The 6000-nt window shown below is 42.8% G+C and overlaps 1 long non-coding RNA gene across 1 annotated transcript in view; it reads left to right on the top strand.

Moving 5' to 3' along the window:
* Window positions 1-952: 952 nt before the first annotated feature.
* LOC308577082 overlaps window positions 953-6000 on the top strand; it is a 28293-nt gene continuing 23245 nt past the window's right edge. Inside the window, exon 1 of the long non-coding RNA XR_014003420.1 lies at window positions 953-1077. This is a non-coding gene — a long non-coding RNA (uncharacterized lncRNA). The remainder of the gene's footprint in view (window positions 1078-6000) is intronic.

Below are 6000 nucleotides of genomic sequence, written 5' to 3'. Positions count from 1 at the left end.
TGTTTGTTTTCTGCTTAAAACTAAGCTCGGCACTGTATGAAACCTACTTTCCTCACCTGCTTTAATCTTGAAAGCAAAATAGCACCACAATGCCTTTCTTTTGTGAGTATTATAATTTGTTGTTACAGGAAAACTAAGCCCAGGCCTTGTTGGAGTGGGGGATGGCCATAGCCCAATATAGTCTTGGAAGCTATGGTTAGCTTGGAATCCACAAGGGCAGTTGCTGAAACCTGAAGTTGATAAAACAAACTCAGTCTCTTAGCATTCTTCTTTGGTATAGCCAGTCAGGACTTCTGGTATTCATATTAGGCATGGCCAATATGGTGCACTGTTGTTGAACACATCTATTTCTTTCTGCACACTGAAAAGGTCTCTGAGGCCTGACTGCACACACAGTCCTCAGCAGCTTACTAAGCTAGGTCCCAACCCTGGACGATGAATTTCTCCGTTAAAGGCCCTCAGCAAATAAAAATAAATGGCATTGATCTCCTGGAACATGTATTTTAATATTCCACCCGTTTCTTCTTGTGAGCCAGTCTCAAGTTCCCACATGCCACTGCAGGACAAAAAATAATAATGCCAGAGTTATTGTCATCAAACAAAATGTTAAAACTGTTGTTAAATAAGTAAGAGAGAAGGAGATCAAATGTTCGGTCAGTGACGTCTTTGGGTTTTTCAAATTCCCAAATATTTTTTTGAAGAGCAGTCTGTTTCTAATTCTTTCGGAACTTGCAACTGAATGCTTTCTCCATTCCAATAATGTGAATGCCAACTTGGCATCCTGCTCTGCGACGTAAATCAAGAGAGACGACCTAAGCAATACAGTTTAAATGGAAACACACAGTCCCCCCACCCACTTCTCCGCCCCTCTCTATCAGATATGTGCTATCCATTTGGATGAAAAGTGCTTTACTCAAATGGATTTTGTCAGAACTGGCAAGCAAGACGGATGGCTTCTTCCAGCTCCAGATGCCTAAGGCTCTGGTTCAATATTCAACTGAAGTCAATGGAGGTCTCCCCATTGATTTAAATTGGCCCATGTGCTTTGGATTGGCCAGAACTTACGCCCAGATCGAGGTAAACAGAACAGAACAGCTACTCGGCAAAACAATGTGCGCACAGTTATTTAATGACAGGGATTTGATTTTTAAGATATCCTGACCTTTTCTGTTTTTCCACAAACATTATTGTGAACAATTTATTCTGGCCAGATGAATAATTAGAGAAGACGACTGTTTCAGTTTTGAAATATATTACCATAATTGGAAGCTAGGCGGAGGCAACTTTGAATGTTTGTGCAATGGTACTGTACCAGGATTGGAAATGGAGTGCTTTGGCTAGAGTATTTAGCTTGAGAATTGTAGGTTCCTAGTCTTGCTAGATTGATAAACTCACTGGGGACCAGTGAGCACTGAGCACAGGTTAAATGTAAAAAGAGCATGATACAAATGTTAACAAGTTATGATGGCACTAGCAAAATGGTGTTTGTGTGTGTGTGTGTGTGTGTGTGTGTGTGTGTGTGTGTGAATGACATGACTGAAGGAGTTGAGTATTCTTCTCTGACCACCTGAAGTAAAGTGTGAATAGCAGAATGGATATAGCCATTTCTTCTTCCTCTTCTTCTTCTTCCTCCTCCTCCTCCTCCTCCTCCTCCTCCTCCTCCTCCTCCTCCTCCTCCTCCTCCTCCTCCTCCTCCTCCTCTTCTTCTTCTTCTTCTTCTTCTTCTTCTTCTTCTTCTTTTCATACTGTACCTTTAACACTTATAAAAAGTAATGGGCTAGATCCAAAGCTCTAGTGTCCCTGTCACAACAGAACTTCCTGTCCTGTCCCCTGTTGACTGACCATGAACTAGTTTAATCCTCCTTTAAAACCATTGAAGTCAGTAGTTACCACCATGTCTAATTTTGCTGTCTCCCCGACATGCTAATTCCTCTGTTCAGGGTATATAACTGTGAGGCAGAAACACTGGCTCTTAGGAATCCAGACAGAAGCAAATTTACCACTTCATCCCATGTTTGGGAGAACTAGGACGATGCGTGATTCTCAAATGGCGACACTCTGTCTCTGAAGGGGAACTTATTGGTAGGAAAAATGTTCTCGGGTGGAGAGTGTACTTTCAATTTTCTTGGGGAGTATTAAAAAATAAGTGAAAAGCAATTTTTAAGATTGCAAAAAATGTTATCTGTGTTTTATCAAAGTGAAGCGAATTGTAGCATCCAAAAGAACATATGTAAATGCTTCCACAACATGCGTTTCAATTGTCATGCAATGAAATAACTCTTCCATAATAGCAATTTTATTTCATGCCAGAGTGCTTCACTTCAAGGCAAAGCATTTACAGTCCCATTGGTATTGGATTGCAACCGAGTGTTCTGCAGAACACATTTTACTGGTTAAGCAGTGATATATTTTCATTCTTTTTCTGCACTCAAAAAACTTCTATTCAGTATTAGTCCTCCACTAAGAGCTTTTCGGGAGTGATAGATAGTTTCATCATTTGTTCAGGCTGTTTCTAGAAGGTGTTGTGCCAGACCGTGAGGGGGAGAATCTTCAAGATCTGTGTGTGGGGTGGAACATTCAATCATCACCCTGATTATAGAGAACTAGATGCCACCATGCCTTCTCCTCATGGACTAATTTGATGTGTGTATGTTTGTGTTTTGAAGCATACAGTCTCACACCTTTGAGAACTGATACAATATGGTGGGGGGGACGGACTTCAGACTTGGGGGCAAGTATATCTCTCCAGAGCTCTCTACCTATCCCTTGAGATACAGCTCAGGCTCATACCCAGCTACTGTTAAGTATAGTAATTTAATTCACTGAAATAGTAAATGCTGGCATGCATTACTATGTGTTGAAATTTGATTGGTTGGTAACTGGAATTATAGAGAATTCTCTAGTAGTTCTCATGTGATTGGCTAACGTTTGGTCACATGGGGGATATCTAGTGAAGGATAGGCTCCATTTTTATATGAAGCAAGATGACTGTGTTTTTGAATCCACTGTGAACACTGCTAGGCTAAATAGAGTGTTTGGAGTGCTTCTCTGCTTGAAAGAAAGAACAAAGCTTCAGGAGAAGGTTAAAGGAGCTGCAAGGCATGGCCTTACTGAGATACAGAAGACTGAAAGTACTGAGCTCTGGAAAGAGAAAAATATAGTTGTTTGGAAGTTAGAATAAGAGACTATAGGCCTATGCTTAGAGAAGCATGTGACTGTAAATATCATATTTTAATTCATCTATAAGTTTCTGCAAGTAAAGTTTTTAAATGTTAAGGTCTGGTTGTTGGGTTAATTTCCAAAGAAGGGTTTCAGTCATATATATGATTTGAGCTTCTCAGCTGTGTTTTTGCTATCCTTATATTCAACAGTATAGCCCGTCTCCCCAAGGCATACCCCTCACCAATCTTGTTTCTCGCCTTCCTTGAATGTTTTTGCCTTGCTGAAATGTGCCTTAAAACTCTTGTTTCTCTGGATGGAGGATAGACAGTGATGCATGTGAAAAAACTAGCCTAAAATATACACCTATTGTTCTGCTCACTTTTGACTCTGGCCCCATCCTCCACTGGCATGTGGACCACACAGAAGGGAGTGTGGTCCTCAAGCCAAAAACAGTTCTTCATCCCTGAAGCATGGGAACAGTTTGACCATAGACCAACCATGCCCAAACTTGCTTAGCTTCTGAGATCAGACAAGACTGAGCATGTTCAGGCCAATGGCTGTTGGACTATGTAATGAGTTGCTTGAATGGTGGCAAACCCTTTTGCCCAATGTTCCACAATTCAAGTTGAACATTTCTGGTGTGGTTTTCTTCTAGTTTACTGAACCAGTGAGTAGGAGCAACACCAGGCTGGCAGGAGTGTAGGTCTGGCTCATTGTTATAACCAGCTTTAAGGCTCTTTCGCACCTGTTTTTCTATGCCACAAACTACCATTGCTTGTGCTTCCAGTGGCACAGGCTGGCCTCCTGTGGGCTTGTGGGCCTCTCAGTTTGCTGTGTTTCTTCTGATGTTTGAAGCTGGTAGTGGTGTAGGCACTGATTAAAATCTGAGGTCTACCTAATACTCCATTTTACAAGCTATAGCTTGCCATCTCAGGTGATTTTGACTGTGCCTACACATGCCTGGCAAATTGCTTGCACAAATCTCACCGGGAAATTGTATCCTAGAAATGTTTCGCACAGCTATTGTGATAACAATAAGCTTATGGTTGCGTGGAGTGTTAGGAAAGGGGTCGTACCTCTGGTGGGTGACATGCTTGTCCACCTTTGGTCCCCACCCTGCACTCAGCTCTCACTTGTGGTTCCTGGAAGCTGTCAGCATGCGACAGAGGCCACACCCCAGGAACGACTTTGACTGGATGGCAGGTGAAAGTAGCTGATGGGTCTCAAAACCCTGGTGAGTTAGGAACTTCCCCTGCATGTGAAGACAGGTAGATTGAGTAGACGAGACCAGTAGTGGATCCAACGGTCAAGAAAGTTGTTTCTGCACATGCTATAAAGGCAAGTGAGGGGCAGATGGTTGTCTACCTGGGAAGGAAGCCCATCTAGAAGGAAAACTCTGATCCTAAACCTCTGCTGCCTTGCAACATATCTTTGGGTGAAGAAAGGGCTAAGGAGTAAACCCTCAACAAGTCCAGAGTGGAGTCAAGCTGGTGCCAAGCATATTGCTCTGCTTTCCTTTGGACCACATCAGCAAGGCCAAGAGAAGGGCCTTGTCACCTGGTGATCCTAGGACCTCCATAATGCTTTCCAGGCTTGTACCCTGGAGAGACCACTTTAGTGCTGCTAGTGCAGCAGTTAGACTTCACCCAAGAGGTGCACTCCATTGTCTCTTGAAACAGATGGAAACAACAACATGGTTGTATCTATTGTTGGCTCTACTCAGCACTGACCTATTGAAATCAATGGATATAACTAACTTAGAACCTTTAATTTCAGTGTGTCTACCCTAAGTATAACTTAGCAGGAAACGTCTGGCTGGTGGGCCAGTCTTGGCATGCCAGGGGGTACAATTTGGCTCGCCAGGTAATTTTCCTTAAACTACACCCACCTGTCCATCAACTCATATCACTCATGATGACAGCTGATGAGTGGGAGGATAGAGTTAAACCCTGCATTGGCTGCACACCTGTTCCCAGTAGTGAACAGGTAAATGCAGCCACCACAGCAGTCCTCCCCACTGTGATGATATGTAGAGCATTCCTATTTCAATTAGAGTCATTCTTTCTAAATTTGCAGCTATACATTTTATGTGGCTCAGTGTCCACTTTTGGTCTCTGCTTTGATGGTGTGTTTCCTCTCTTTTTTTGGGGGGGGCACCCTAACTACTTACCAGAAAGGGACCTTTGAGTACTTAAAGACAGAGGAAAAGACATAAAAGGCAAATGGCTCACTTCTAGTCCCTATTTCAAAGCAGCACTTTGAATGGCAAGAGTATGTCTGCCACCTTTCTATGGAACAAACTACTTGGAGACCTTATTTTCCTCTTGCGCTCATCATTACCTAAATGACTACATTAAGCTGAAGTGGTGATCCATCGGACTGCAATTGGGAATGGAACTGCCATGGTTGAATGACCAGCCAGATGCAACCCAGTGCCTTTGCAATGGCGAAGTTTCCATTGCCTCAGTTCTGTGGACTTCGGACGACTACAGTATCTGTTAAACATAGGTGGGTGGTTGTGGCTTCTTTCTCCAGACCAGAAGGAGCAGCAAACAGAGCAGAAGAAAAGAGGTAGAGAGTTTGACACTGATAGGCCCCCAGCAAAGTTTGCAGATAAGTTAGGAAACTCTTCTCTCCTCCCATGATAGGATTGCAGTTTCTCTAGCTTCCCAATGGAGTACATTGATTAAAATACCTCTGCTGCCTAATAAATCACTTGCAGTCATCCACAAGGCCTTTGATCCTGTGGCATTTGAGAAATTTTAATGATACTTCTGTGTCTGTACCAACACTTTAATGTGCCTCTTTAAATACTTCCAGTCACGTTCTGAGATGCTG

The sequence above is a fragment of the Podarcis bocagei genome (assembly GCF_964188305.1).
Source record: "Podarcis bocagei genome assembly, chromosome: 17".
Taxonomy (NCBI): Eukaryota; Metazoa; Chordata; class Lepidosauria; order Squamata; family Lacertidae; genus Podarcis; species Podarcis bocagei.
The sequence above is the reverse complement of the archived record's forward strand: the minus strand, read 5'-3'. Positions and strand labels throughout refer to the sequence as shown.